Here is a 21,217-nt window from a genome sequence, read left to right on the forward strand (position 1 = left end):
GACACCGTCGACGGCAAAACATTGAGAGCAAGGATCGAGAGCAATCCGTCAGGGCATGCATGCACACATTGGCCTCCTTGTCTTTTTTTTACGCTGGAGCGGTTTTCAGTTTTATTGTACAAGAAGATGAACTGCGAAATGAACGATCACCCAGATATTTGAAGACTATTCGACGCTCCGTAAAAACAACGTCTATAGTGTAGATCCAACTGAAACAAAATTGTCAGAGACAAACATGAGCTTCGACCTGATCGTTTTCGCGAAAAAAATTGCCCACGATTACGATATTTCCTAGTGCGAAATTTGAGAGAAACTCATCAGCTGTTCCAGCTTCTCGACAGACTGAGGTAAAGAATTCGAACAAGACATGTATGTACTAATACAGAGAACTTGCTATTTTTTACATATGTTCCTTCTTCAAGAAACACTCCACTAACCGTTCTTGAAGGAAGCTTTTTAGATGGAGAAATGGATGGATATATGCTCGATTTGCTGCACCAATGCATGGTTCTCAAAGACGAGGTCTGCAAAAGTAAGTCGCGATGTGGTCACACCTGTGGGAGCCGTTACGAGCGAGAGGAACGGGGTGTTCTCCCGAACAAGTGGTAAGAAATTCCAGCTTGTCCTTATATCTTCATTAAAGTCCCCACCCACCCTGGCAGGTGGCAGCGTTTCTGGCACCGTTGTCAATGCCAAAGCGTGCAGCGTACATCTGTCACTACCGACACTTAGCTTAAGGCACGATTGAGGTGTCCAGGGTTTCAAGGTGGCAGTTATGCGCCTTCCTTCTGGTTCAGGTGTCCAACGAGACGTGTGAGACAGATATTGCGCATTTCCTTTCCTCAAAAACCAATTTCCAAAATTTTACCCTCTGATTTCCAAGCCCCTGCTCTATTGGTTTCGCAGCTGTGGGAGGCAGATACTGCACATTTCCTTTGCCCCTAAAAAATACCGCAGACACTTTGAAAATTCTACAGTGTGCATGGCGAAAGCCTTGTCGTCAACTCACTGCCGCTTCCCTGAACCGCTTGGCGCGGAATCTCTCAGCCGCTTCGGAGCCAAGCTTCTCACTGACTCGAAAGCAACGAGACGTCTGGCGCAGGAGGGGGGGGGGGGTGTAGCTGCTACCGCCGACGCGCGCGTGCTCGTTCTACCGCTACTATGTTTGGTTTCGTTTGGTTTATGGGGTTTAACGTCCCAAAGCGACTAAGGCTATGATAGACGCCGTAGTGGAGGGCTCCGGAAATTTCGACCACGTGGGGTTCTTTAACGTGCACTGACATCGCATAGTACACGGGCCTCTAGAAATTCTCCTCCAAAGAAATTCAACCGCCGCAGCCGGGATGGAACCCGCGTCTTTCGGGCCAGGAGCCGAGCGCCATAACCACTGAGCCACCGCGGCGGCCTACCGCTACTAGGTGACGTAACGGTTGTTGTGCAAAGCTGCGCCATGTTAGTTGCGGTTGAAGTGGACTTCACGCCAGGCAAAATGGTTTAGTGCGAAAGCACTTGTGCCCGCTCTCCACGGGCTTGGGCGGTGTGTCTGAATGTGTGTCAAGCATATGAGTAGCAAATGTAATTGGCTCCCTTGGTCAGTGGGCACCTAATTGTCTCTATGAGGAGCATCGCGGTGATGCCCACTAGCTCTCGAGCAATATTTCGTGCTTAGAAATTCTAAGCCGCCAGCCATTTTTGCGTGCTTGTAGTCAGAGCAAATGCGTTAACGTTCAATTCGCGCTATAAAGCACTTTGAGAATTACCGTGCAGAGACGTTATGCTGCACAACTCTTCCTTGGAGATGTTTATGTGTGTTAGCATGTGTCATTGGTTTGCAAGTTTTGAAATCACCGTGCTCATTGAAATTTGATTCATGCCCTATCTGAGGAACGCATATGCTGCATGTTTTAAAAGGTTTTGTGTTCCTACATGTTTTTTTTCTTTTTCACTTACTTCTCCTCTCATATAAAACGCGCAACCGGCGCGTTGATATAGTTTCATTCAATGTCTTAGGTTAAAATACATGTTTTTAAGGGCATGTCATGGGCGTCCATGGAAATTTGGGCATTCTATTTCTTTTGCAGTCTAACAGATTCTTCAGCTAGTGGGATGCGCTAAATTATACCTTTCTTTCCGCCGTGATCGCAATTCCCATTTGTTCTTAGTGGCAAGAGGTTCAGCACTAAATACTAATGTGTGTGAAGTTTCCCAACCATAAGCAAAATGGCGGGTGTTCGGAGCTGTGGTTGCTACCCTATTCTAGGCAAAAGAGATGTAATATTTCGACACCAGGGTCGGATGACCGGAGGTATAACAGAGGCGTACGAATAAAGATGAAACAAGAAGTGCATTGCCTTACAGGACTCTCAATTCTTGTTCCAGGACTATTGAGCCACGCGCCTTTGTTTCTTTAAGGATGTTGTATATCGAGGTTTATACGCAATATTCAGGTGCGACTTTCGTGTGTGCTTCTCTTATTCAAACAACAGTGAGTTGGTAGTTCAACACACGTAGTATCTGGATTTTCGGCTTGTCCATGGCTTTTGTGCCAACCATACTTGAGTATGAAGACTGATAAAATTACTTCACAACCATGGTTATAGTGAAATGACCTGGATATAGCTCATAGGTGCCGAAGATTGGAAGCTAGCTCGACAGTTACATAAAAGTTATTTGATTTCTTTTTCCATTCTTAATATATTTAAATGTATTGTATTCATGACACTTGTCGTGCGCAACAGCAGAGATAGACACAACCGATTTTCCCCTTATACATATGTTGACCGTGTACGGGTATAAACAACGCATCCAGCCAAATTTAATTGTAATATAATTCGCCGGAGACAATGATCCTGAGAATATTTTGTCGGCCAACGAAAGGCCCGCTTCTTCTTACAGAAAAAAAAGAGGAAAACTGCCAAGGCGCTAGTTGAGGCATGAAAAGAATCAGGGAAAAACGGCAGCACGAGGCAAGACAACTGAGAAGTGCATTCCCAAATCTTTCGGGCTTGTACCAAACTTTAGTGTCATACATACAAGACGGAGATGTTTATTTCATGGTTTAATAAGTCTAATAATATCACTTAATGCTCAACGTGTAACGAGGCTTTCTGTGGAAGAGAGGGCTCTTGATAGTAGGGTAGGAGTGACTGCCTGACTTACCCCGGCATCCACTTTACAGTTATGTTAAGCACGTACACAAGGCCCTATAATTGACGATATACCATGTGGTCTTTTTTAACAATTAAAGATTTTTATTTATAAACATACGAGAGGTATATTGGTGCGGCTTGCGCAGATGGATGGTACAGCAAGACTGGCGTTAAGTTTGCGACGGAATCTAAGTATCAGTCAGACTAATTAAAAAACTAATCAAGTTTTTGAATTTTTTTGTGGTGCAATTTTATACTACGAAATTGGTGGCCGTCAACACCGAACCCTACTAGAGCAAACCTTGTGTTCCCACATCAAGAACCATCTGAACCTAAATAACTTACTTCTCGAGAACCAGCACGGATTCCCGCAAAACCGATCATGCCAGTCGCAACTCTTTGAGCTTGTGACTGACCTTCATCAGTCCCTACACATGTCTCATCTCACAGAGCCATTTTCATTGACTTTACAAAAGCTTTTGACCGTGTTGCCCACAAACGCTTACTGCTAAAGACCCGAAATTTACAGCTCGACGACAAGACAACTACATGGATTGAGCACTTCCTAACCGATCGTTACCAGTCGGTCAAAATTGAGAACCTCATTTCTAAGCCCACTCGCGTATTATCCGGTGTCCCGCAGGGCTCAGTATTAGGGGCATTACTTTTTCTAATTTATATAAACGACATAGCCTCTAATATTACTTCATCAATACGACTTTTCGCAGATGACTGCGTAATATACAGGCAGATAACCACCCCGACTGATGCACTAGCTCTCCAATAAGATTTAACAGAACTAACTGAATGGCGTTCAACGTGGCAGATGGATATTAATGCCAGTAAAACTAAGCATGTAAGATTCTCTAGCGTAGCAGAAACGTTACAGAATAATTACCGGTTAAATAATAGTGGAATTGACTCCGTGTCGTGTATAAAATATCTGGGAGTGTTTTTCAGTCAGAACTTAACCTGGGATGCTCACATCGAATACATAACTAATAAAGCCTATAAAAAAATTGGTCTCTTGAAACGCCGTTTACCCCTTGCGAACGCTGAAACACGCCACAGCACTTATACAACGCTTATCAGGTCATCTGTTGAATACGCTTCTGTTATATGGAACCCCTCCCACGCGATTCTTACAAATGCTCTAGAAGCAGTACAAAATAAAGCAGTCAGATTCATACTGTCATCCTACTCACGTCATCAAAGCGTATCAGCAATGAAGCAAGCCATGAATCTTCAACCTCTTGCTACACGTAGAAAGTTCGCCCGGTTGTCATTATTTCACACCTTATACTATAGCGAAACGCCATTCTCCCGAAATCATATCTTTCCTGCACCTCATTGTTCTGCTCGAATGGATCATGCGCATAAGGTACGTCCGATTTTCGCTCGCTCAATAAAATATCAGAAGTCACCGCTGGTTTTGTAAACAAATGAATGGAACTCATTGCCATCCAGCATTGTCGGCCATACTGAATTATCATCTTTTCAAACAGCTTTACTAACATTTCTGAACATGGAAAATGCGTCATAGAGTGCTAGATGATTTACCGTGTCCGTGACTTTCTGGCGGTCCTTTTTTGCTTTGCCATTTCTTGTGTGCTCAACAGCTCCGGAGCGTCTTTTGTGTGCCATTATATTTTAGTTACTTATTTTGCCCTAATTATTACTAACTTGATTGAACGTGTTGAATTTTGCGGTTTCAATGTGTTATACTGCACTTAACCAAATGTTACCCAAACTCTGCCTTCTGTATATTTACAATCATTAGTTATGCGTTTATTTGTTATGTGTGCTTTCTTTTAATCATTCCCCCCCTATATAATGCCCTCTTCTGGGTCTTTAGGGTAAATAAATAAATAAATAAATAAATAAACATGCGCCCAATTTCTTAGTTTTCTAATACGGCTCGAAATATCCAACGCCAAAATACACATCTGAAAGCTCACTGAGTGGACTTTCCGGAATTTTATGCTCACTGAACATCGTCCCTGTGAGTGGCGGCTGGCCGGAACGAAGTTAGCCGTTTGTAAATCGCCAAATACGTAAATAGCATCTGTATTTCCCACGTAAGATATGCAAGCCACCTCACAGCCACCTCAACGAGCTGTCAAATTTGTAGTATCGACCTGAGATATTTTGAACTTCACTGCTGACAAAGAACATTTAAAAACTGGGCTCACATTTTGGTGTTGACACCCTCCTGTTTCGTAATATAATATTCCCTTAAAATCAAAAGTAACAACATAGCTTTTTCATTTTATTTAATCATTCACACAATCACTAGTCTACTGCGTAAATGTTGACCACCTTGCTGTGAAACTCACCACACAGACGACACAGACGTATCTCTCAGAGTTATTAAAATTCTTATACGTAGCATTTAAAGAATAACCCTGTATACGTTATTGCGCCTGTAACGTCTGCTCGCTACATTTTATGTCTTTCGGGAAATATTTATATGTATCTGAGAATGCATCAGCAAGCCTGAAATAATAATCAAGTCCAACAAAACAACTTTTTTAAACAAAGCTGTCACATATAAATAGGCGCCAGAAATCCTCGCAAGAAAACCATCGCTTCATTTATAAGGTACAGTAAGTGGGTATTTTCTGATTCGTGGGCTTCTAAGGTCCTTTTATTCTAGGCAGCATGACTGACATCAAGGAAAGTAAAATTTTCTTGCACGTGTCACAGTTCTCGGCACGTTCACTCAAACAAGAAGTCATTATAATCGATCCCATCGGGGACTAGGAGCCTAAAATTGCTGGTTCGAAAGCACGCTGTGCATCAAGGGCGACAGGTGGTGTTGAGAGTGTATTTTGGTCCCCTAATCACAGAAAGGTGCCTGTCTAAAACGGGATGCAAAAATGCTTACTGCTAGAAAGTGCACGTTACCTCTGAGCCTGCATCTTCGCAGGTTTAATTCTGCTCTAGGGAGGGACATGGACACTGCACGAGACTAAAAATTTGTGTAAATGTCGGATGGCAGTCGTCTGAGGCTGTCAAATTCGACGTCTGTAAAGCGATATTCTCGAGGGTGCATTTCTCCTATGCCTACCTGTGTCGCATCTTTGGTCTGTGGCTGCGATCAACCCCTTCACTCGCACCTCTGCGCAAGTTGAGAGGTTTACAAACGGAGCAAGTATATTGTTCTTAATGAAAAATAATTTTGTTTTTAGGATTTCTTGCGTTGAGGGTTATTTCTGGCGCAAACCGCGTTACAGTGAGAGTAATAATAATAATAATAATAATAATCTTTATTCAGCATAATCTGAACATACAAAGAAACGGAAGCGCCGAAGCCACAAGTGGGCTTGTGCGGCGACAACCGGCAGCCGCGGCAATCTTCGCGCTACATCAGAGCTCCATCAGAGGCAAAAGAAAATTAAAAGACGTAAACATGAAGAACACAAAAATTTTGGCACGGAAAGAATGAAAAAGCACTGATAAGATTTTAGTACATGTTAAAGATTCTCTAACGCTTGAAAAGCAACACGCGGTTTTTTGCGGGTGGTTAAAGAAAATAAATCATCCGGTAATTCGTTGAAGATAGCTGGCACGTAATATTTTCTAGTTACTTTGCCGTAGTGAGTGCGCACTCTCGGTTTATGATAGCGAGGAACATGTCTCAACGGTACCGGTTTCGTATTTATGTGTCTGTATGCGCTATTCCAAAAATATTTCAGTACTAGAATTTGTTTAAAAAGATTGTCAAAATAAGGCAAACCGGCTGCGGTAAAGACACTGTTGGGCAGATTTTCCTGCGGCAAGTTGAGAACGCTTGTAGCAATGTTTTTCAAAATCCTATTAACACGACATTTCCATGTGAAAGAGCAGTTAAAAAAACAACACATACCGTATCTCAAGACACTGTACCCCAGAGCCTGGGCGACTAATTTTCTCACAGAAAATGGTATCATAGTTCGCAAATTAAACAACAAGCATGCAACACTTCTGAGTTTCTTACAAATGTGAGCCATCTGAGTATTCCATGCCAAATCACTGTCTATGTATATACCAAGACACTTAACCGACGGGACGCTAATTATAGGTTGACAAGAACACAAAGAGCAGTATGAGGTGCGTAAATATATGGAACCTGCACTTGGTACATCTTTATGCGGGTTACGAAAACAGACTGATACTGTGCAGATTGGGATGAGGTATGATGTCCTTCAACAGCTTTTAGTTTTAGTCGAGGATGTGCTTAATGGAGCCATATGAATCAGATGAGCTTAGACTAACCTGGTAGTTGGTGGTGAGCCCATGTTGCATTAATTTTACCTGCGGAGGCGGGAAACAGTCCACGGGCAATGAGGATTACAGGATTACTTCATCGGGAGAAAACTAGTAAGTAGAGAGCAAGAATTATGCTTTTCGTCTCCGCGTCGTCTGTAATCATTTGTTGTCAGTTAATAATGTGCTTACTGTGGGACTCCCTAACTAATCTTGTCAGTAGGGGCCTAAAAATAAGACACTGTGATGGTTCCTTGGAAGCAGGACGGCATGTGTGAAACAGCTTTCAGGAAACGGATACTTAACAAGCATTCGTGCGAGGACAACAGGCTCTAGAAGATTCTGTCAACTTGCTTCAAATGATGTTTGCCATGTTTTGTCAAACGCAGCATCAGTAATATTGACATGTCTCATGAAATTCTGTCAAACAGCTGTTCAGATGCTGTGTTGATGTGTTCTGGAGACCCAGAGCTTCACTGAAGATATAAGCGCCACTGTGAAAACAATTGTGGTGACGTCAGTATGGGCGCAAAACGTATGATCATTACCAGGAGCACTAGCATAAAAGCGGCTTAATGATAGCCAGGAGGACAAAAATATATCCTCGGAGAACCTACAAATTTTTTTCTCCACCATACTTGTGGCAGCGAGCAAAAGCGTGCATTTCCGCTGCCTTTTTGCTTTACATGCATGACTATATGAGGAAGTTGATGTAATCTTTTCGGCGCTGCAATATGTATGTTGTCAGGAACTCTGTTCTTTGCTCGAATGTTGACCCGTGAGCGTATAATGCCATACATACTAGGTAATAAATAGGATGCTCCTCCGCAGCCTGCCCAATCCTGGATGGTAACACGGTTCAGGCGGAGTTTGACGACGTGATGAACTGAGGGCTGAAAGTTGGCCAGTATTAAAAGAATGTTAAGCGCAATAGACGGAGCATCATCACTTTCACCCCTCCTCCTCGGTAAAATAAACAATGATGTTTGGCTGTTTCTTCTTTTTAAGGCCATGCATTTGTTTCACGACGACATTTATTTATTTAGCGAAATACCTTGGAAAGGTATGATGGCTAAAGGTGGAGTAAATAATATTAATCTTAAATAGGAACGAAATTCAAAGATTCTGTTTACGGATATTTTATCGACATGCGCACCGGATAATAGCCCGTCTTGACATGCGTACTAGTTAAGTGCCTCGCGTACGCTACTCACGCCGACTGATGGGATAATGAACGTCCGATGGCGTCAGTCACAGCCGGCTTCTGCGCGGCGCGAACCAATCGCCCTAATCTCGTCTCGTAGTACCCGATCGGGCGCAGAGTGGTTGTGAGCGGCCATCTTTTCGCGTCCGCTTGCAGGCGGCAATTTTCTGTAGGTGCCGTTGCACAAAGTGTGCTTCTGGCAATTACTGCCTCGAGCATGAGAAGAGGACACGCGAATTACGCTCGCAGAAGTGCATTGAGCAAGCGGTGAGTGAGAGCAGTGCTATCGGACGTTGATTAGCTGAGTGCGGCGATTTTTTTCCTCTAGGTCGGGAATTACGCACCGCGGGATGCATTAGCCGCCCATTCTTTTCGCCTGGTATACGTTCTTTGGGTGGAGACGTGTGGTGCAATCTTAAGAATTTGTCAGATGGTGAGGAAGCTAGGTAAGCTGCAGACTGAATTCCTAGGAGCGTCGGATGCTACTGAGTGAATATGTTGGTGCTGCGCAACTGTTATTTTAGTTTTTCTTATAAAGTGTGACATGAAACTTCGCAAAGCCTTACGTCACCAAAGCGCATGTGCTATTAGTGTCTGAGGCTGTACTGTTTGCTCCGAGAAAGCACTGGAACGTTCCGAGATTTTTTTCCTAAAGCGATGTTTAGTGCGTAGTGCAAAGCTGCTATCCATTGAATGGCGGAATGGGTTCTTTGAAGAGCTCACACGGCATCTGTGCTTGGTTTCTGGCGTGTCATCTCCGTTTTCATTTGGAAACTTCACACTTTTCTGCGTAGCTTTAGAAAATTGGAAACAGCAATTAAAATACAAAAAAAAAGACTGCCTCTTTTGAAAGCATTGAACAAAATAACAATTGCGCCTCTCCCGTAACCGAGAGTAGAGTAAGCATGAAATGTTTACGGGCCTAACACAGGCTCCATTGCTCGGCTTAAGCAGCTGTGACGGTGGCGGCATTGAAATCCAGGACGGTGCCGAAGCGTACGCGGACACGACGAGACGCAGGCCTGACAAGAATGTATATGCAGCGCGTTCGAATACTCCGCGAGCGTGTATACATCTGCCTGCCAGAGAGGGAAAGGGCATGAAGGCCAAGCGGGCGGTCTTTTACATGCGTGAGTGTGGGACCGCAGCGCCATCCTTGGGGAGGGAGCGAAAGTTTTCCGCCGAAAGCCGTTCCCGCCCTCTTTCCGTAAGCGGCCTTCTCTCAAAGCCCCTAACAGATCACGTATGACAACGAAGTGTATTGTGGCATGTATGTTCTTTTTGCACGCGTTATTAGAAATCGGAAATTATAATTCCGTGCATTATCAAATGCGCAGCTCGACTGATATCTTGATAAACATTGAGAAGACACTGGCAGCAGTTATTTTTTGTGACTCGTTTGGAGAGCAACCGGCGGTTGTATGCCGGTCCCGTAGGAGGGCTTAGAGAGTCTCGTTGAATCTCGTTAAGTCTCGTACGGTGCCCGGATGTTCTCGTTTCAGAGCCCGGATGAGTAGAATTCAGAGCCCGGATGAGTGGAATTCAGTGCCCGGATGAGTGGATTTCAGTGCCCGGATGTTGGCTCTCGGTCTCGGCGTGACGTCACCACAATGCCCACAACGGGAGCTAAAAGCATTTCATGCTTAAAAATGGACTATCATTGTGCACAACGGGGAACGCGATTGCTCCTACGGCACATTACAGGTTTTGGTAAAACAAAATGCACTTTCTATCAAGCGATTGCAGGCTAAATCTGTGATATACGGCCAACATACGAACGGATTAAAAAATAGACAGAGGTGCGAAGAAATAGGCAGAAGTCATTTGGAACAAACGCGTGTATTTTACTTATAGCGCGTCAACAGTAATTAAAGTCATTTGGTTGGTACGTTTGGTTTATTGCGGTTTAACGTCCCAAAGCAACTCAGGCTACGAGGGAGGCCGTAGTGAAGGACTCCGAAAATTTCGACCACCAGGGGACCTTTAACGCGCACTGACATCGTACAGTATATGGGTATCTGAACTTTCGCCTCGATCGAAATTCTACCACCACAGCCGGGATCGAACCAGCGTCTTTCGGGCCAGCAGCCGAGCGCCGTAACTACTGAGCCACCGCGGCGGGGCAGTCAGTTGGTGATGATGTCCAAAACCTCCCGGATAAAATATATCTGAGCAAGTTTTATTCGTTCTTGAATGTAACTGCTGAATGTTTACAAAAACGACTTCGCTGCATTCTAAGCGCGTAGTATTCTATAAACTCATTATCAAAAAATGACACCGTTCGCTATACGCGAATAAAAGGTTCACGTAGGGAGGCACTTTGCATGCTTACATCACACATCACGTTACCTTCAGACCTTTGTGTTGAGAATCCCCAAATCTAATTGTACTTTCGAGATGGCTATCAACGAAATTTTAGAGGAGCACAAATCAAAAGAATTTCGCTGGGAAGGACACTCAAAGAATGAACATTTCATCTATCACAAAGACGTAAATTGACAGACCTTTTAGTTTTGCTTAACGATTAGACTACGATTCACGTCAGGCGTCGTTAGGATGTATGAGGAGAGAACTTATATAAACATTATATCATTTTATGCGCGTAAAATTTATGTTGCCTACTGTAAATTTACCACATGCTCAACTTATAATGATCTGAGGTTGAATATTTTGCTAGTTTTTTTAATATAAAAATTACAAATGACAGTCTGCCTTAAGATATGACGCGCACAGAGAGGTAGATAAAAGTTTTCTGCAAGAGCAAGCAGGAAAATACGTCCTTCAATGGCCAAACCTGAGACGTGGCTCGCACTAAGGAAATGAAGACAGCACACGATGAACAAAAAAAAAGAAATGAACCTGACATGTCCTCCGGAGACATACTTGGCATCGTTAATGCCTACCTATATACTGTTCACAAACCATGAAAACTGGTATTTCCTCTAACGATTGCTCCGATAATTAGATAGTCACCCTCATCTCCTCCCGTTACCACGCCCCGTTAGGGCTTCATGTAGACCGCGGCGAATGCTATTAAAATACACTTGTTATTAGTTACCATTCAGTATTTTGCTAATTAATAATCAATCAATATTTTGATGGCAATGGCTTTTTATTGCCTTGATATGAACTTTACGAGGCTAAATCAGGTGGCGCCGTTAAATAACCATTACTTACAAGTATATTCACACCCTGTTCTGCATCACTTTATCGTGTTGCTATTGAATTTTTTGCCCTCTCGACTTGATAGAATCAGAGAAGTTGAACCTGCGAAAGCAAATTCATTTTAAGAACAGAGGTTGAAGCGTTTCTCGTGGGCATCCAAAATAACTGTGTAATGGTAAACATTAGCTCTCCAAAGCGACCCTTTGGAGACGTCACGATTTCACGTGCTGAGGCTCCCACAATAAGGCCATACTACTTGAGTGTGAATAGCACCTGTGCTCAATGATTCAGATCAGCATATAGCAATGAGGACAGTAAGAGCTAAGTGCCAGCTGTCTACTCTTTTGAACGCATCGCGAAGCTGCCTGAATTAGGAAGGGGGCAACAGGCTTCCTTCCTTGTGTGTCTAACTATGTATCACGTGGCGGTAATTAAACCGATGTACAATTATTTTTAAAGCATCGACCAGGGTTATACTGTAAAGAATAAGTAGAAGAAAACTGCTAACGCGACAACCAGTCTACAAGATTTTGTCTTGCACGCCATTTTGTTGTTTCTGGTATCTCCCTAACGCGTAAACTTAGCAAAGACGTAACCTCTCCAGTGATTTTCAATTATATTTTCGGTCCTAGTAAAGTCGAAAAGCCTCGAAATTTATTCTCTAACGGGAGCTGCGCACTGGTGTGATACGTCATGTGGTCTTAACAGCCAATCTAGTAATTTCTGGCACATATCACCACTACTATCATGTATCTCCCACCAACAAACGAAATGAACAGCAAGGACACGTTTCTACTCTACAAAATTAGTATTAACGAAAGGTAGTCTAAGACTGCGCACACCATTAGCAAGGAACATATAGTCGTCAACAACAGAAAAGCGCTGTGAGACCAAACACAGTTTAGTGATCGAAGCTCTGCAGTTTACAAAAGTACGACACAGCACGTTTTAGACGGCAAGCATAGGCGTACTGTCTGGAACTTTTTCTCAACTACAAACGACATGCCACAAACCCTGTACGTCTCCATAAAGGAGACATCTAGCACGTAGAACAGACCATAAAAATAGAACTCAGCAAAGGAACGAGCATCTGGCGTGACGAGCGAACGGAACCAGAGCTGCATCAAGATTGCGGCCAAAGAAGAGTGTTCATGCAAGGCGAAATTTTACGACCAAAGCACACTACGGAGTCCGCGACACCGAATGTAAACAAAGACGAAACTTGACGTTGTTCTGGCTAACTTCTTCAGTTTTGTCTATATTTTCGTTCTCGGACGCCTTTTTCTCGGATCAAGTTGCGAACTGTCATAGTACTTTAGTTGTGCTTTGAAAGTTTTTTTACTGTCTTATGAAGTCGAAGGCTCGCTTAGCTTGTCCAGTTCGCAGAAATAGTAGTTCAACAAAAGACCCGTAGAGTTCCTTTTGATTGTAGGGTGCCTTCTCGGAAATAGGAGTATTCGCCTGGCGCGCTGTTTATCCCTCGCATCGAAAGTACGGAAGAGTTCAGTTGGGATTTCCGAACTTTTTTAGCTTTCCTTAGCACATGCAGCGACGTTCACAGGGTTTGGTTATTTTCTTGCGTCACCCACAGTTTCTCAGAAGGCAATAGAGACAAACATTTCAGAGCGAGCAAGACGCATATCCTTTTTTAATAGCTTATGCGTGAGAAGAGCAAGCAAGGGCGAGGCATTGGAGACTGAGCAGGCCTTTCGTGTCGTTGTCTGCAGTTAGAGTAAGTAAGTTTAAGGCATTTCGGCCTACTTTTTGATGGAAGGAAGGTTTTGCGTATTTATCTCGGCTCGTATATTGTTTGTAGCAGAGAGGAATAGGACCCGATGCGGTGACTCAGTGGTTACGGCGCTCGGCTGCTGGCCCGAAAGACGCGGGTTCCATCCCGACCGCGGCGGCCGAATTAGGTTGAAGGCGAAATTCTAGAGGCCCGTGTACTGTGCGATGTCAGTGTACGTTAAAGAACCGCACGATGGTCGAAATTTCCGGAGCCCTTCACTACACCATCCCTCATAGCCTGACTCGCTTTGGGACGTTAAACGCCAATAACCCAATTCAAAGAGGAATAGGGCATATTTCCCAAAAAAGCCGCCTTGAACAAAACTTAAATGAAACCATGCAATCGGGTTCTTCCATCAGACTGGAAGTGCAATTTTCAATCTTGATGATCATGTTAACATCATGTTGATATTTTCTTCCTTGTTCAGTATTATGTGCTGCTTCCTCCAAGGGCAAGTACTCTGCTCCTCAGAGTTCAAAAAATATGCGAGCTCTTCCTGTACTTCAAAGCCATCCATTTCTGTAACTGCTCAGCGGAACTCCTTTTTATATCTCTGTTTCCAACTTTTCCAGCTAACGGTTGAGCGCCACTTAGGTAGAACTACAGAAAGGTGGGAAAGTTGGTTATTGCTATCCATGGTAAAACAGCGCGGAAAAAACGCGAGGACGGAACAAACACGACAACACGAGCGCTGACTTTCAACTGACGATTTATTACGCACATGTGTACATATATAGCATTCCCGCCAAACACTAAACAGAACAAAAAAACACTGCATCATCACTGAAAATATTAAATCTACATATCTACAAATGCATGCTCCAAAAAGGTGATTTCGCGGTTAGCCAGGGATAATGAGGGCTTACTAATGCATGCTGTACCCCCTTTGTCAATGTGATAAGCCTCTACTATTTCCCTTACTATCTGATCCTTATGTTTGAAGATGACGGATGTCTGATGAAGCAATGGGGCGCACGTGTGCTCAGGTTGTCTGCACGCTTGAGGGAGCACCATAATTCTTTGGACAAGGCAGCCGGTTCGAATTTGGCGCTTCACTGCAGGCAACCTGTGCACACGTGTGCCCCATTGCTTCATCAGACATCCGTCATCTTCAAACATAAGGATCAGATAGTAGGGGAAATAGTAGAGGCATATCACATTGACAAAGGGGGTACAGCATGCATTAGTAAGCCCTCATTATCACTGGCTAACCACGAAATCACCTTTTTGGAGCATGCATTTGTAGATATGTATATTTAATATTTTCAGTGATGATGCAGTGCTTTTTTTGTTCTGTTTAGTGTTTGGCGGGAATGCTATATATGTACACATGTGCGTAATAAATCGTCAGTTGAAAGTCAGCGCTCGTGTTGTCGTGTTTGTTCCGTCCTCGTGTTTTTTTCCGCGCTGTTTTACCATGGTTAGGTAGAACGATGGCCTGCTTTTTCTGCAAAAACTGCTGGGGCCACTCTGGATTGCTCTAAATTGCTCCTGTACTGAGCGCCTCTTCGCGAAGGACGGCAGAAAATTTTCACGCAATTGCCGTGGTATAGTAACTCCTAAAGCGGCATAAGCCGAATGGCGCGCAATGCTCAAACGCCGTTTTCCGGTTGACAGCCACCCTGACCGACCTATAGTGCCCTGTAGCATGGCGGCCCGCTGTCGTCCACCCATAAGGTTGGCCGAAAGCCTTCCAGGGAGCACGGCCCAAGCATGAGCTTGTGTCGAAAGGGGACTGCATTCTCAAGGCGGCATCGGAAACTCGGAAATGGGTACGCAGGATGTTGGGCCCGCGTCAGAGACCGACCGATTTTAAGAGAAAAGTATATACTGGATCAGTAACCGTCATTTGCTACTAAATGAAATAAGCCTGCTTGCAAGCCGGCCCATGCTGAAGGAGTGCAGCTTCTGCTTAAATAAAACTATCCAAATAACAGCACGCTAGTTTCAAGTGAAATAAATCTTTAGGAAAAATCGAAGACATTTGTGCATATCACCGCAGACACAAAGCAGTCACTGGTAAGCAGTAAACAAATTTCTTACATCCAAATTTTTGTTTCCCTCGATCAGCACAAACCATAAACAGAAACCCAAGGCGAAAAATTTTTTTTTCTGTTTCTAGCAGACGCCTCTGGTGCAACACCACCGCGTCTTTAGACTCTTCAAGTTGAACAACGCCTACCCGTAACGACAGTACGAGGAATCAGACTTCCCTGCTCACCATTTATGGGCTCATCTAGAATTAGTACGTAATGCAGGGCTGGATAAAAAAAGTAGACTGAAGAAAAACTGCGGCAGCTCTAAACAGTGGGAATTAAAGAGAAGATTAATTGATATTTTACACGTAGGATATGGTGTTTTTTTTTTTTTCAAATGGTGCTCTATGGAGATTTCTTTTAATTCTAAAGCAAGCGTGGAATACTGTAACAAAATGTTGTAAACATTTTGTTTGGAAAGGCCGGACGTTCTGATGCGCAGCACAATCTTGCCATTAACGTTTGTCCTGCGCTAGGAGCGAGTAGTCAAGATTGCCATGACATACCAATATGGTGAGTTTTTGCAACACACAACTGAAAACCATAAACTTCCCGAGGTGGGATGGGCGGATGTATTGATGTTTACGGTGTAATCTCACCATATACAAAAAAAAATTACCTCTATAAGAAGTTCCTGTGGAATACGAGCTTTTGTCCAGAGTTTCTGGGTATAGGACGGTTTCATGCATTTACTTAGGGGCAGCTTTTGTGGTTTTTTTTTAACGCTCCTAGCCTGGTGTGATGTTCAGCTGGTCATGGCTCAAACTGTTGGTGTGGAGTCTGGAACACGAATAAGCAGGAAGGCTTCGATGTGAACTTTACGTGAAGTTCATTAAGAAATTCACAACTTAGCAGGACGATGGGTATCATCAGTCTGGTCTAATAAATTTCTCGTTTTTATGGGGTTGAATGTCCCAAGGTGACCCAGTATGAGAGACGACCTAGTGCAGGGCTCCAGATAATTTCGTCCACCTGCCGTTGTTTACGTGTACTATACTGCAGAGTGTACGGCCTTGGAGCATTTTTCCTTCACTGAAATGCGACCGCTGCTGCCGGGATCGAACCCGCGTCTTTCGGGACAGCACCAGGGCACCATGACCACTCAGCCCACGCGGCGTGCTCAAATATAGTTCTTAATTCCCAGATACCTACTAGATGGGGAATATGCCTGCTTAAACAGCATTGAATGTATTTCAGCCGTCGTTTTTAGGCCCTGCCAATATGAACTGCAATCAAGACATCTTCGTCGCTCTTTTGATGTTGATCATTCCAGGACAGGTGAACCGCATTTCGAGAGGGACTATGTTGACGTCTTACTCATGCAAGCTACCCTTCTTACAGTGACATTAGAAACCGCCCCCTCCACCCGGAGGTAAACGCCCTTGTTGACTTTTTTGTCGAACCACGCCATGGACGTCAGCTCGCCGCAGCGAAACCCGCTTTAATTACGCAAATTCGAAGATTAGAGATTTCACCCTTTCGTCTCGTTGATTGAGCGGGAGGCAGCTGCCGATCCCCTGTATTAAGCAATGGAAGTAGTTTTAGGTGGAACACGGTGTTTCATATTTATATTGGGCGCAGGAGGTGGAGGGGCGGGAGGGAGGCACTGAGAGGGTCAACTAAGACGTGTACAGCCTGAAAGCACAGATTGTGGACGTACGCTATCACACATGAACCTCAGAATAAAGCACCGACCTCTGAGAAGCGAAGAGCAATTCTTCCTGAGTGCGACAATTGCTAAACGGTTTGGCTATACTGTGATTATAAGCGTGATATGATGGTAACTGCATATGTTTTATGCATGTACTAAATGAACCGTGGGAGACCGCTGAAAGATATTTCTTGACTTTTTTTTAAAACTAATTAAGAGGTTTCATATCTGAAACATCTTGATACGGTTCTTCTTGTCTGTGCTCATTGGCGGATTTTTGTGAACAACTGGTAGCGGAAATTCGACAACTACATCACTCTGCATAAAGTCCGAGTCACACTGCGGAAACACAACAACGACATGAACCAAACATGTTCGCAAGCGAGCCGTCAACAAGTCGCCCAACCAACTTGTCCCACAACTTCTTGTCACACTGCACGAACGGCAGGGAAACGAGACAGGTTGCTGGGGTGTTCCCTCGGTATGACAGCTTTCGGGAACCGGAACAACAAACAAACAGCGTTCGTGGACACGGTTGGCGCTGTTCGCCGGTCGGGCGAATTTCCTGGCGACACCGCACGAACAAACCAAGCACTTTGCGGTGATTCACCGCTTTTGTGCCTTTCGTGCTTGGAAACTTCGTTTGCAAAGTGCAAAAAAGAGAAAAAGAGCGCTTCCTTTCGTGGTAATGCTGTCTGCTGCGGTACGGCGTCTTGCAGGCGGGTGCAGACGGGAAGGCTGTCCTGGCCACCGTCGGCTGGCAGGTGCGGCCGCCTTGGAGAAGCACGTTCGATCCCCGTCGCATTCTTGTGAGCAAGCGTACACTTCTGACGAACGCGGCTCTGTAGGGAGCCAAAGGGAATGTCCTGTTCCAGGGACTGCCTCGGCTGCGAGTTCCAGAAGTTTCTTGACGGGTTTGTGCGCGAGAACCACCCGAGCAGGAGCCGGCATACGAGCGTGCCAGTTGCTCGCGTGAACATGCTGCCGTCGTACTCGTGCCGCCAGGAAAGTGACCTGATCGCGATGATTGAAGAGAGGCGTTTTCCATGGGATATAACAGACCCAAAATATCAACGGTGTGATCTGAAGGAATCTGAGTTTCAAGAGATCGCTAGTTGGGACTGTATTTCACAGGTGAGCGCGAGTTACCTGTTACCTGTCCTGTTATTTTTGAACTTGAGATGAAGAAGAAAGCAGTGCTGCATTTTTTCTTTGAGATAGCAATCAGAATAACTTTACTGGGTTCCCATTTGATTGCAAGAATGATGCGTACAATTATATCGTTTTTTTAGTACTCTCAGAGCGTGGAACAAACTCGATGAATCTGCCGAGATTGTGGCGTGATTTGTAGTGACCGGCCGGGTTGATAATGCATTGTGGAACAGCAGCGCAAAACACAAAATGTGTAGAAGTAGACACAGGGCACAGAAAGTAGACGCATGTAGTACGTGTTTAATTCTTTCGCATGAAGTTTTCGAAAACGCCTTTCTCAGGCGCCCTTCGCAGCCAGTCGATCATCCAGCGCGGTTTCTCTGCAGTGGCGGCTGGTCGTCCGAGTCAGAATCGAGCAAGGCTGCACCTCAGCCGCCGCGCACGATCATAGTTCGTCCGATATTCTGCAAAACCGCCAGTAGCTACGACAGCGCAAGGTGTCTCCAGTTTCCGCGGTTGTGCACACGCACGGAGGAGAGCGCGCGAGCAAAGGCAGAGAAGCGCCGGGGAACGCGATTGAGGTGGTTTTTCCGGTGTGACAGAGAGTTTGTGAACAAGCGGCGCACATGTGGCCAACACAGGCTGGCGGGAGACAGCGACATGTTTATCCTCTGTTCGTGTTGACGCGGTGTGACAGGATCGCCAACCCGACGAAAACACTGTTTTGTCGGACGGGTTGGCGGACTGTTTCCGCGGTGTGACTCGGCCATAAAGGACATGCCATTATCAACAAATGGCTACCGGGGGAGTGCGGCATAGCTGGCAATCACCGTTCGGATGAGGTCGCGCAAACTGCTCACCACGACGGCGATTTTGTGTCGATCCTCATTTCGAGATCAGACGCAGTGGGCAGGCTTCGCGCACTTGCGCGGGACATCACGCTTGCCGCATGGAATTCCGGCCAATTTCCCAATTAACGTTTTAAATCCTTGGACTCAGATCTGAAGTTCCGGCTCCCATGGGGCCTACCACGACGTAAAGAAACTTTGCTCTGTCGCCTCCGGCTTGATGTAGCTTTCACCAACCATTAATCTTTCTTAATCGGTATGGCTGATAGCTCTGCATGTGCCATCTGCGGGTATGACGAGACTATATCCCAAATACTTTATGACTGTCCTACCAACAGCGTCGAAAGACAGTCTCTTCGCCGCGCGCTGGAGCGTCTAGATCCACGCCCACTGACAGAAATGAAGATTCTCAGCCACTGGCCGCGGCGATCGTCGGCGGTGAAGGCCTCCAAGGCGCTGCTCCGCTTCTTGTGAATTTCAGGCCTGCGGCTAGGGTGTGACTTTAGCGAACGCTGACTTTTCTAGGGACTTAAATTTTCCGCTACTTTGTATTCCCTTTATTTTTTTATCCCATCCCCCCTTTTCCCCCCGTGTAGGGTAGCAAACCGATTATTGATGATGATGATGATGATGTCATCGGGCTTAATGGCACACACCCACGGCGGGGGATTGGCCACTGTGCATAGCGGATACTTCTTCCGGTTAACCTCCCTGCCTTTCCTGTTCTTGCTCTTGCCACAAGAATATTGATGTATCCAATATTTCTCTGAAAGAAGTGCCCCAAATGCTCAGTAGTTTTCTTCCTTGCTATTACCATTTTGAGCGCACCTGTAAATCTTGCTGTCCTTTATTTTCTCCTCCCCGTGTTTGCCTGTATAGGCGCTTTAGTCTAATTCAGTTTTCTTGCTTTACAAGCACAATGTACTCCGTACTGACCGTACATGCCTCATTCTCTGTACCGAACTTACCGGTTTTTTCTACTTATATTTTGTTTGACGTCGTACTACGCCGCCGTCAATGCTGCACTTCAAGAGGAAGCCAGGACCTCTCAAGCTGTCTATACAGCTTTTTCCCTGGCTGTCCTCGCAACTCCTAGTTGCGGAAATAAACCTTCAACCTTCAACCTCCTCGTTCTCCTATTGGCGGACTTTACATATTTTTGCAAATGTTCTCAAAGATGCTAAACGGACGCGGACGCAGGGATGACTGATAAACTAACAGTGGGGAAGGACCTCAACGCGCAGAGCATTTTCTCTGGTCTGCTACTACCCGCTGTGTTTCACGCAATGGTCTAGATTCTTCGGCATTTTACTCTGCATCCAATCCACCCAATCAGGTTACGGTTTTCGGCCAAGGGTCTTGTCGAAGGACACAAATCCGAAAGTGAAGCAACATGAAATACTGGCCCATGAGTTCGCACCACACGGACGCATGTTCGCTGAAACGACCGTCCTTGAAACGTAGGATAGGCTCTGAGGAATTTATCCCGTATGCACACTATTGTTGAACTGAGCATTGCTCCCCAAGAATCATTCCTCTTCAGTATTTTGAAGGCAGTACCTGGGAACGCCATCTGAAACATCAGAATTTCAAGTGCCGATGGACTGCAAAAAAAAAAAAAAGGCTTTTTGCAATAGCCGCAAATGATGTAGCGTAGTGCAAATGCCGCTAAACTTTTATTATGCAATTATGGAAGTTATGAATAGATTGTTTTTTTTGCCTTTGTGGATGAATTTGACATTTGTGCAATTGAAACACCAGTACGATAAACATTTTTTTCAGTGGCCCGTTTAAAAAAAAACATCTGCGTGAAGAAAACGAGTTTTGCTGGCGGTTGGCTTTATGTGCAGGCTGTATGTACAAGCGGAATGGGTATTAAAGTAGCCAGTCGCCAATTGTTCCAAAGGTGTATCAGCCACTGCTCCATAAATCTAATCGCTTCTAAAAACTTCACAAGTGCTTTTGCAGCTGCACG

Source organism: Amblyomma mixtum, chromosome 8 (assembly GCF_055824585.1).
Source record: "Amblyomma mixtum isolate Tamu chromosome 8, ASM5582458v1, whole genome shotgun sequence".
NCBI lineage: Eukaryota > Metazoa > Arthropoda > Arachnida > Ixodida > Ixodidae > Amblyomma > Amblyomma mixtum.